The sequence below is a fragment of the Odocoileus virginianus genome, chromosome 11 (genome assembly GCF_023699985.2).
Source record: "Odocoileus virginianus isolate 20LAN1187 ecotype Illinois chromosome 11, Ovbor_1.2, whole genome shotgun sequence".
Classification (NCBI taxonomy): Eukaryota; Metazoa; Chordata; class Mammalia; order Artiodactyla; family Cervidae; genus Odocoileus; species Odocoileus virginianus.
In genome coordinates, this window is record NC_069684.1 from 24,199,372 (window position 1) to 24,211,840 (window position 12,469).

A 12,469-nucleotide genomic window follows, 5' to 3' on the forward strand; every position below is an offset into this window, starting at 1 on the left:
ATCTTTCTAAGAAAAAAACTTTAATGCCTTCATAAATGCAGACCATATATTTAACCTTTTCTTGTAAGGGAGAACATGACAAACTTTCGTTATTATTCTATATATACTATTAGAAATACAACAGATACCCAAAGCTAAATAAGTGTGCAAGGCTGTTTTCCTTTACTATCTATGGTTTTTAGAGTTGGGTTGTGTATGTGTATAGTTTTTCCTATTTCTTCCTTGCTATCAATGTCAGCAATCTCACTATTATCAGTATGTATATTTATGACACCATTTCAATTCTATGTTATTCTTTTTAATCTGCTACTTTAGAAACCACAGCATCATATATAAAATAAAAGTAAGTTCTCAGTGAGAGCTTTATTTTTAAGTAGTTACTTATAAAAAATTATATCCATTTGGGGGTTTCTGCATGTTTCAGGAAGATGAGGAGCTACTGGGTCTACCCAAGTAAAGAGTTACAACTTCAAATTTTCATACCTCTAAGATGCCTTTCTCACCCTCTTTAAACTCAACTCAGACCAGGTTACAGAACCCTCTGAAGCTTTCTTGTAAGACACATCCTACACTGCCCCCATCCCGGCTACACTCCACTGTACTTGCATGTTTCTCCAATATGACTGTCATTTCCTTAACCATCTCTTATCTCTGTTTCTCAAGCACTGAATCCATTCCTTGCCTTACAAACGCCTGCTGAATAAAACAGTGTCAGAGAATGAAACCAATTGTATAAAGAGCCATAAAACTGTAACACCCCATACAATAAAAACGACCTTTCATACTCATAATGTTAACTTACATGTGGAAATCACACTTACGAAATCTAAATTTGAGGGAAAAACACAAGAAAAGTATTAAGTGCAAGCAAGCAACAATATACTATTACGCTGTTTTATCCACTGCACCCTCAAAAAAATCTGTTTATCTTGTGGGAAAGAAAGCAAAATACATAAATGTATTCTCCCCAGGGAACCATAATACATTTTTCCACCCTCAGTGCAAAAAAAAAGAAAATAAAATAAACTGACAATTAAAGAAGAGTGATTGTTAATTATCCAAGCTAAAATAAAAACATTTGGGGGGTATATGTAGCTATTTTGAGGAACAAAAGAGATTTGCCTCTTATGAGCTGTGTAATCATAAGTTACGACCTTCTCTAAGCCTATTTCTTCATCTGCAAACTGGACACTGTAATAGTTCCTACCTCAGGTAGTTACTGTGAAGATTAACTAGATAATGCACATTATCTTATGGAATAACTAACCCATTCAACACTTCATAATGTTAGTTTTTGTTATTATTATTATTATGCAAAGAGGAAAAACTGTGGCAAATCACTTATGCTATCTTCAAATGGTAGAGATTGCTATTCTATTGTTTGTGAAATCAAGTGCAACAGGAGAAACCTGTTTCACCTATCAAAACTACTGACAGTGCCAACAAGAAATATAAAATGCATGTCAGAATTTTTAAAAAATTAGAACACTCCACTGTTCATAGCAGCACTATTTACAAAAGCCAAGTCATGGAAGCAACCTAAGTACCCACTGTCAGATGAACGGATAAAGAAGATGTGGTGTATATATATACAATGGACCATTACTCAGCCATAAAAAAGAATGAAATAATGCCATTTGCAGCAACATGGATGGACCTAGAGATTATCGTACTAAGTGAAATATTCCAGAGAAAGACAAATATCATATGGTATCAAACATTCTATGTAGAATCTAAAAAGTGATACAAATGAACTTATTTACAGAACAGAAACAGACTCACAGGCACAGAAAACTTATGGTTACCAAAGGGAAAAAAGATGGTGGGAGGAATAAATTGAGTGTTTGGTATTAACATACACAGTACTATACATAAACAACTAGAACTTAAAATATAGTAGAGGGAATTATATTCAATATCTCATAATAACCTATAATTGAAAATAATCAAAAATTATATATATATGTGTGTCTGTTCAGTTCAGTTCAGTCACTCAGTCGTGTCCAACTCTTTGCAACCCCATGAACTGCAGCACGCCAGGCCTCCCTGTCCATCACCAACTCCCGGAGTTTACCCAAACCCATGTCCATTGAGTTGGTGATGCCATCCAACCATCTCATCCTGTCATCCCCTTCTCCTCCTGCCCTCAATCTTTCCCAGCATCAGGGTCTTTTCAAATGAGGTGGTATTTTCACATCAGGTGGCCAAAGTAATGGAGTTTCAGCTTTAGCATCAGTCCTTCCAATGAACACCCAGGACTGATCTCCTTTAAGATGGACTGGTTGAATCTCCTTGCAGTTCAAGGGACCCTCAAGAGTCTTCTCCAACACCACAGTTCAAAAGCATCACATCTTCAGTGCTCAGCTTTCTTTATAGTCCAACTCTCACATCCATACATGACTACTGGAAAAACCATACCCTCGACTAGACAGACCTTTGTGGACAAAGTAATGTCTCTGCTTTTGAATATGCTGTCTAGGTTGGTCATAATTTTCCTTCCAAGGAGTAAGCGTCTTTTAATTTCACAGCTGCAATCACCATCTGCAGTGATTCTGGAGCCCAGAAAAATAAAGTCAGCCACAGTTTCCACTGTTTGCTCATCTATTTGCCATGAAGTGATGGGACCAGATGCCATGATCTTAGTTTTCTGAATGTTGAGCTTTAAGCCAACTTTTTCACTCTCCTCTTTCACTTTCATCAAGAGGCTCTTTAGTTCTTCTTTGCTTTCTGCCATAGGGTGGTGTCATCTGCATATCTGAGGTTATTGATATTTCTCCCGGCAATCTTGATTCCACCTTGTTTCTCATGCTAACCCTAGGTTAGCCCAGCGTTTCTCATGATGTACTCTGCATAGAAGTTAAATAAGCAGGGTAACAATATACAGCCTTGATGTACTCCTTTTCCTATTTGGAACCAGTCTCTTGTTCCATGTCCAGTTCTAACTGTTGTTTCTTGACCTGCATACAGGTTTCTCAAGAGGCAGGTCAGGTGGTCTGGTATGCCGATTTCTGGAAGAGTTTTCCACAGTTTATTGTGATCCACACAGTCAAAGGCTTTGGCATAGTCAATAAAGCAGAAATAGATGTTCTTCTGAAACTCTCTTGCTTTTTCGATGATCCAGCAGATGTTGGCAATTTGATCTCTGGTTCCTCTGCCTTTTCTAAAACCAGCTTGAACATCCGGAAGTTCACGGTTCACGTATTGCTGAAGCCTGGTGTGGAGAATTTTGAGCATCACTTTATTAGCGTGTGAGATGAATGCAACTGTGCGGTAGTTTGAGCATTCTTTGGTATTACCTTTCTCTGGGATTGGAATGAAAACTGACCTTTTCCAGTCCTGTGACCACTGCTGGGTTTTCCAAATTTGCTAACGTATTGAGCAGCACTTTCACAGCATCATCTTTTAGGATTTGAAATAGCTCAACTGGAATTTCATCACCTCCACCAGTTTTGTTTGTAGTGATGCTTCCTAAGGCCCACTTGACTTCACATTCCAGGATGTCTGGCTCTAGGTGAGTGATCATACCATCGTGATTATCTGGGTTGTGAAGATCTTTTTTTTGTGTGTGTGTGTGTGTGTGTGTGTGTGTGTGTGTGTAACTTAATCACTTTGCTGTACACCTGAAACCAACACTTTTTAAGTCAACTATTCTTCAATTTAAAAATTAAATAAAACAAATACATAATTAGAGGCCTAGACTCATTACTGAAAGATTAAGCTGCGTAACTCATGCAGAGGATGAGATAGTTAGATAGCATCACCAATTCAAAGGACATGAATCTGGGCAAACTATGAGAGATAGTGAAGGACATGGGAGCCTGGCATGCTATAGTCATGGGGTCACGAAGAGTTGGATATGACTTAGCAACTGAACAACAACCAATCTTACGCACAAAAATTTTTATAGGTTCACTAGTACTAGCAAACAGGTGGTCCAAAGATTTGAATAATAACATCTAACTTCATTTTTCCCATTAACTTTACCAAGAAGCTTGGGTTAGTATTAAAAGTAGATTCTATAATATTGAGAGAAAAAAATATATGCAGGAAAGAGGACATTAACTAAATTACAATTTAGTACCAACTTGATAAGCAACATCTTTGCATAGAAAGACTAGGACAAAGTCTTTAACATTAGTCCAAACCTGACCATTAACAGTAGGGCAAAATATGAGACTGAGATTTTAAATGAAAGAATACAGCCCATGAGAGAAGATCTCTGTGGAAATAAAATAATAAATGATTAAGGTCTGATGGCTATTAGCTGCTGAGACAAAAAAATTACTATAAAACAACCTAAGAAACCATATCATCTGCCAGTATATGTATAGTCTCCCTTCAGAGGCTGACTTCTCACTAAACAAAGATATAATTTATCCCAAGTGTCTTATCAAGATAAATTTATTAAAGAGAAACTATTGAAGGAAATACCTAATAACCACTCTAACAAACATTTGCACTTATACAATGCTCTTAGAAATGGGGCTCAAAAATGACAAAGTACATCTTGAAGCACAGAATAAACACTCAACATTGTTTATCAAAAACTAGCATTACATTTCTCTTAAACCTTCAAAACTGAAAAACCACAAGTTTGTATTTTCTCTAAAAATAGTGCTTGTTATTTGCATCCCCTCTGGTGGAAGTTTGATTTTTTAAGGTCCTGTAATTTTGCCTGGCTTCTCTGGTGGCTCAATGGTAAAGAATCTGACCTGCCAATGCAGGAAACACGGGTTCGATCCCTGGGTCAGGAAGATTCCCCAGGAGGAGGAAATGGCAACCCACTCCAGTATTCTTGCCTGGGAAATCCCATGGACAGAAGAGCCGAGTAAGCTATACAGTCCACAGGGTCGCAAACTGAGTGTCTGCATGTGCACACATGCCATTTTTCCTACTGCCGCTGATGAGGGCAGAATACAGGCGCACAGAAAACCCAGGGGAAGGGTGAAATTCAGAACTCCTTCGCTGGCACGTGAATGAATTCTATGCCGGACTTTTAAAATGTGCCACTTTCCTGGAAATGTGGCATACAAAGGAAAAAAAAAAAACCCACTGGGTGTGCATGGCTCTTATATTTGTGACTTAAGAGACAGTCTTCAAAGAGCCAAATCACTTACTTTCAGTCATTTTTCACCAAAAATTCCAACAATTGGTGGGTGGCATGTGTGTTATACATACACATCCATGTGTATGTGTTTAGGAAAATGTTTGCACAGTTTAAATTAAGGACACCGTGTACCACATACACACAAAAAAACTGATGGTAGAAAATTTTAATAAACTCAATTTGTAAAACCTAACATGTAAAAAAAAAAAAAAAAAAAAAAACCTACCTCTGTGCTGACATGATTAGCTGCACTATTCAAGTGCTGTGAAGTATCTGAAGCATGCTGCCTCTAAACTCTTATCATGCTATTTGGGATGTGCTATCTTGTGAAACAGTTCATGTGAAACTGCTAAAACCTACAGTAACAGGACAATATACATATCAGAACTTTAAATGAGGAAAACAGTATGGCAAAGACATTCATTCATATTTATTTTGGAACCAAATCTCAACCCCAAAATTCCTTGCCAATCATCCAGAAGTAGCCCAACTTTTTACCAAGTTTTGTTTTTTTTTTTTTACTATAGCAACTTCATTACCAAGATTACCAAAATTTTCCACACACTTCCAGCAGTCTGTATGTGTTACCTGGGCAACATTCTAAAAGGGCTTTTACTTTATAGAATTGGTAAGTCAAAGAGAAGTAAAGCTTCTTCAAATTGACTGTGCATCATTTTAATTAGAAGCAGTGAGTATGAAATCTTCAACAGAGAGAAAATCTTGAGAATCAGTTTCATTAACAGACACAACATGCTGTCATTTGTCTTCATTTCCAGCCATCTAATTCCCCTATGGAACAAAGCAAGCTCCATCCAGGACTTCAAAACATCTCCAGTCATACAGGTTGTCAAAGACATAAATGCTGAAATCAAAGGAACTACTTGAGTAAAGATCTAGCAAGCCTTCACAACTGGCTGTGGTATGAATACCCTGCTTTGCTGTCCTAAATTCTGAAAACTAGTCAGCTCAGCTGTGGATCTGTATCAACTGCCTTTCTGCCTAAGCCAAACCTGCCTCCAAATTAAGACCCAGTCATTTAGAAAGCACATTTTAGAAGGTGCTTTAAAAAGACTTTCAAAACTGCTTCCTGTTATGCTACAGCCAATCTGATGCTGTCTATCTGGCAAAACAAAAAATAATGCTATCTCCTTACAAAGAAAATGTTTTCCCTTTCTTTCCAACAGTTTTAGGATTGGTATACTCAACTTTGCTTCTCTTACACTAATAACTTTTCCCTCAGCTTTTACTCTAAGGATACTTAAGTGCTCTCTGGGTCATAGTCAAGTCGGGAGCAAAGCATACAGAGCTTACTGAACGTTAAGAAGCAAGTACCAAATGACTGCAGAGACAAAAGTGAAAGACAAGCTGAAAAACAGAAAGGAAAACTGGCATTCAAGGCTCTTCACCATTTGGTACTGACTCTTTCTTGCCTAGCTCTTTCCCTCTATACCTTTGGTCACCCTGTCCCAGAAAGACCTTTCTCTATCTACTATGTATCCTATTTCCACATGTCCAAATCCTACCCATTCTTCAAAGCATGGTTTAAATGTCACCTCCTCTCATATCCTTACAACTAAAGGTAATCTCTCCCTCCTCTCTCTAACTTATACCTCCTTATCTTTATCTCTTTACTACATATTACTTTCTGCTTTACATTATCTTCATTTCCATATTTAATCTCCCACACAAGCATAAAGCCTCAGGGTCAAGGTTCATACCTTATTCATCTCTGTTCAAACTGCTTAACACATCTTACACATATTAAGCTCTCTGAGTTCCAGAGGTTAGGAAGAGAGATAAATCCACTACATATAACTCCAGATTAGGAGTCCACAGACCCCACTTTGTAATGACTAGCTATATGACCTTGAACTTCAATTTTTTAGTGTATTCATCCACAAAGTCAAGAAAGTGGACTAAGCCAGTTTTTAACCATAGACAGTTATCCATTATCAGGCTGTAAAATCAATTTTGGCATCAAAACCCAGCATTATCTTTTTAATAAAATGAAGTAAAATAGAAAATATCAAAGTATGTTGTAGGCAGTGAAGTGGTACACTATGAATTTTTAACTAGCTATCCAAAGGAGAGAGAAAAGCTCTGAACTGTAACATCTGTTGATGTCCCTGGTGTAAATACTCCCACCAAAGCCAATTTCAAGCTACACATGCACCTGGGTGGAAAGAGAGGCATAACTACTCTTACAAGTCAACTGATAAGCCAGCTCCAGCAAAGGCCTGAAACGACAAGTATTATTTCACCAAAATTTTCTTTCAACTTCGTGTGTGTGTGTGTGTGTGTGTGTGTGCATGTTGAATCGGTATAAAATATATTTCTTACTGTGAGTCACAGTTAAAACCATTCATAAATGTTCAGCTAAACAATCTCCTAGTCCTCTTCCATATGTACTACATAATGCAATAAACTGCACTCTTAGTTACACATGTAATCTCTTCAACACCAAAATTTATATGTCTCTTCAAAAATGAGTAAGAAAGATGCCTACTGGCATCACCAGAAGGCAAATTACAGGAAGTGAAAATTTGGCTTAGGAAGTACTAGCAAAAGACCAAGGTTCTCAGCCTTTGTTCAGTTACAACCCAGAGCTACAACATCCTCCTACTAGTTGCAACGGCTCATTTAGCAAAGGGTTGGGGAGACAGGAGGAAAGGAAAAGGACATCTATAGTATGAAAAAAGGTCCATGTAATTGTGAATACGTGCCCTTCACCCACCCAACTAAGAACCTTGTTGTTTTTGTTCAGTCACTCAGCCCTGTCCAACTCTTTGCAACACATGGACTGGAGCCTGCCAGGCCCCTCAGTCCATGGGGTTTCCCAGGCAAAAATATTGGAATGGGTAGCCATTTCCTTCTCCAGGGGATCTTCTCGACCCAGGGATTTAACCCGCATTTCCTGCAATGCAGGCGGATTCTTTACTACTGAGCCACCAGGGAAGCCCTTGCTTAGAACCTGGGTACAAAGAAAACCAGAGCTATAAAAAGGGTAATTTCCATCCCTGATGTTTCCCTGTCAAATTTTCCAGCACAAATCTGCATCCCTCAATAGACTTCCATTACTGAGAATCCCCTACTACTAAAATTAAGTTTTTGCCAGGGACTAGAGACATGTAGTACTTGTTGAATTTAGAATAGGCAAGGGGAAATATAGCACAGCAAACAGTTGTTAGACTTGATATTCTGGGAAAATCAGGCTTTTTATTGAAAAACATACTTTCTTACTTTCTTCTTATTTAAGCTTACTAAACTGGGTGAGAAGGCAAGTTTATTGAATATATTTTTGGCTGTACTATGTCTATCACAACAACACAGTCTGTAACCAGATTTTTCCTGAGTGTTTATAAAGAATTGTGTTTCCTATTTTTAAGGTTATTTAGAAAACTAGGAGGCTCAGAATTTCAAGTAGGCTAATAATGGTAGCTCAAATCTAACTCCAAATCAACTGAATATATGCACAGAAGTTTCCCAGGAAAATCCCAAAAATTACACCAAAAAATACAAAAGATGAAAAAAAGAAGTCAGCATGAATATAAGCCAGCAATACTCAATTGTAGTATCCTATCTGTTGCATGAGTACAATATGGAAAGTAAGTGAAGTATGAAAAAGAGAACGTTGGGATACAAGTTCTACTTAATTCCATTAACTATTCCTTATTAGAGTCTGCTGATAGGTCCTTCTACCCCATTTTAAATATTGACCATCAAGTGAAAATTATTCAGTTCAGTTCAGTTGCTCAGTCATGTCCGATTCTTTGAAAAACGAAGAGTCAAGTCAAGCAATGTCTTTCTTCATGGTCACAATATTAAACCTTGCCTTAAAAACTGAGTGTTTTACCATACTCAGGCTCTAGTCAGTATTTTCTTTGCCTCCACTATCTGTGGTGCCAAATGCTCATAAGACCATCTCTATAACAGGCTGTACCAGAGGCTGGAATAGCCTGGGGCTGCTGGTCATGCTCAGATCCACTGGCTAACCTATGTATAGAAAGTAAGCGCTATACCTGGGCTTCCCTGGTGGCTCAGCAGTGAAGATCCACCTGCAATGCAGGAAACATGGGTTCGATCCCTGGGTCAGGGAGACTCCCTGAGGAGGAAATGGCAACCCACTCCAGTATTCTTGCCCGGGAAATCCCATGGACAGAGGAGTCTGGAGGGCTATAGTCCATAGGGTGGCAAAGAGCAGGACACAACTGAGCAACTGAAAATACACAAACACACATACAAGAGCTATACACATGTAACAACTCATTAAAACTTGTGAGACATAGCAAAAAGAAAACTCTGTGCCTGGCAATCCCACAGCCTACAGTATCTCCATCCTCCAAACATCCTCTATTCAGCCACTAAGACCCCACACCACTTCAAGACAACAGCAGGCTAGAATTCAGACCAATTTCTACACCCTCAAAACAAGAAAGTTTTGCTACTTAGCTACTACTCTCTTGAAAGCTAATCTCTCAAAGCCTTGTTAGCTCCCACTCATAATTTTTTAACTTGGCACAAGAGAATTCCTTCCTTTGATTACTCCAAAAGAACGGATAAAAGGACTTTGAGCTTCAATGCTGTACCATCTGAGTTCAAATAAATATATACTAACTGAATGTGCTCAACTTTGGGTTAAGGCAAAGAAAATTTTAAGTTTTTAGAAATCACAAATTTAGAACTGATGAGCTGATAAAACATAAAAACTGTTTCACATACCCAATAAAATTCTGTTACTCAAGTTTTAAAACACCGTAATAACCACTAAGGTGAAAAGAAAATTATCTGAATTATGAAACAATTAGCAAGGGCACAAAAATTCACAGAACACTGCAACTATAACATATAAAAATTACCATCAAATAACTCAGGCCAAAAAAAAAAAGTCACACATTTACACCCTTTATGCCTTTTATGCCTGTTGGTATATTCACTATGTCCCAGTAGTTTGTTCCCAGCTTCCTACTTTGTTTCCAGCTTCCTAGAATATAATGTAGGCTATGTAATACATTCACATATAAAGACTGCCCAGATACATCACTTCTCCCCAGATGACCTGTCAATACAAAATATCAGGGCACATTTTGACCTCATTTAAGACTCCAGTCTCAGTCTCAACTAACTCCCCAACCAAACAAGCATTTAATACAATTTGAAGATAATGTATACCTTAAATTCACCTGGTTTTTCTCCTTTGTAGTTTCATTGTCAGTTTCACATGGGACTCTGTTGAAATAATGAATCACAGGCCAGTTTTCCAATACTGGCAACTTGTGGACCAGTATTTTCCATGGGAAAAACCCATTCCCAATTTTACCACAAGCAAACTTCATGTTAGTATCTTCTGCCATCATTCTACAAATGAGCAGATATTCTACAGAAGTGCAGCAGAAGCCACACATAAACACTATTATAAGAAAAGTCAGGTTTTCGTGATACCGTGTTTTCAGAATTATAAAAAGCAACTACCTATCTCCCCAGTACATACAAGAAAATTTTAATGTATTTTTAAAAATCCCTAAACCTTCCAACACCAGAACTGCAGACCTTGAAATCAAATTTCCAGCGTTGAAATCTACCAGGCAAGTGAAAGCTGTCCTTACCATCAGCAAAATGAGGTTGGCATTTCCCATCACTTACATGAAACTCTCAATTCTACAAGTGACCACGTAAATTTCGGTACGTTTTCTAAACTGATCCTATCTAAGAAGTACAGGGAGAATACATAAGCACCTGGACACACTAACCTGGGATCAGAAACAACCCTATCGGTCCAGTTCCCTAGCACCCGAACACCTCCCCGCTGGCCAGTGGCCCCTTTCCACATGCTGACGCACTGCCCAGCCCTGCACCGCTGGCGACCAGTGCAAAGTACTAGTCCAGTCTCAGAAACTTTGACTCAGTTATCAGGACACTGAGCACCCACGACCTGGACGGGGGATGTTTGGCATGGCCAGGCGGTCAACTTTGAAGCGGGGCATTCTTTGCAGGTAGAGATCTGCCCAGCACGCAGCCCATCCCAGCCAGCAAAACCACAAGCATCAACAGCAGGAGCGGAGCAAAGTGCCTGGCGGAGACAGGGGGAGCGCGAGGGCGAGACGCGGTCACGAACAGATGCCTGAACGTGGGTAAGAAAATACCCTCACCACACGCCCACCCCCACCCCCGGACGTGAGGCTGCTGGGACAGCGACCCCGGCAGCAGCCGGCGGCAGTGTCAGGAGGGCACATCTGGAGGCGAGCGCCCAAGTCACCACCCCGCCCCCAGGTGAGGGGCGCCGGCCCGCCCCGGCCCCGAGGAGCGGCCGCCAGGGAGAACCACCGATGTCCGCGGAGCCACCGACTGTCCCGAGCCTTCCTCCCGCGGTCCTCTCGCATCCCGTCCCGTCCCGGCCCCCACAGCTACGCTCCCCCGGCGCAGCCCCGGCGCCAACATCCCCAGCCCAGCCCGCGGCTCCGGGCCGCTGATGCGCCCGCCAGCCCCTAGCAGGCCGCCCTCGCCTCACCTCCTCCCGTCTTCGCGGGAAGGGCCGGAACAACTCTGCCAGGCGCCCGCGTCGCACCCGTCGCCCAGCGTTCTGCGGCCCGGCCCGTCCCGTTCACTCTGCCGCCGCCGAAGCCCTGGGAGGGCGGAGGGAATAGGGCGGAGGGAGCGGAGAGAGGAGGGGAGGAGGGCCGCCCGGCAGGAAGAGGCTAGGGAGGGGGCGGGCCGGGGAGGAGGAGGTGGTGGCGGGTCGGGAGCGAGCACGTCCGGGCCCCTCGGCGCGGCGTGCACGCCCCTGAGGGGCGGAGGCGCCTTCTCAGCCCGGGGCGGCGGGCGCGCACGCGCGTACACGTCCGCGCCTGGCTGTGTTTGGGTTAGCGTCTGAGTGAAGACCTGGCCCACCTAGACTGTGAAGAGTAGGGACCCGGGAACGAGCTAGAGACGCTCGCGGTGCTTCAGAACTTCCCACAGCTTAACCACGCCGGGAGCCCCGCCGCGCGGGTTCGCTAGGGCGTCCCCGATCTCCGAGCGAGTTGGGCTGAAGCCTTGCCCAGCGATTACTGATCTCTTAGATAATTCTTACTTTGGGGCGATTGTGTTCTTACTCATAAACCTGGTATACGTATATTGTCATTCTTAATGCCCAGTACTCCTCAGGGAAGTCACCTTAAAGAATTCTAACTTCTCTCATGAGTTACTCTTTTCTGTGCCTCTTTCAAGGTGTCTTGTGGGCCTTATAAAGGTTCCTTCTGTGGGACTCAGGAGAGATTGAAAAGGAAAATAACCAGTGGGGATTAAACAGGAAGCACTATTAAGTATTTATGAAGAAAACTTACCCTCATTTGCACCTTTTTATCCTGTGGGGTAATAAATTTGGGG

General features: G+C 41.2%; 1 protein-coding gene across 2 annotated transcripts in view; it reads right to left on the minus strand.

The window, feature by feature from the left end:
* RABGAP1L (RAB GTPase activating protein 1 like) overlaps window positions 1-11,805 on the minus strand; it is a 677,279-nt gene extending 665,474 nt beyond the window's left edge. The window contains exon 1 of one of the 2 annotated variants that reach the window (XM_020902280.2): window positions 11,613-11,801. The gene's annotated coding sequence lies outside the window, so the exon portion shown is untranslated. Of the gene's footprint in view, window positions 1-11,612 lie in introns of both variants that reach the window. The other variant, XM_020902281.2, reaches the window with a different exon arrangement.
* Between the last annotated feature and the right edge of the window lie 664 nt (window positions 11,806-12,469).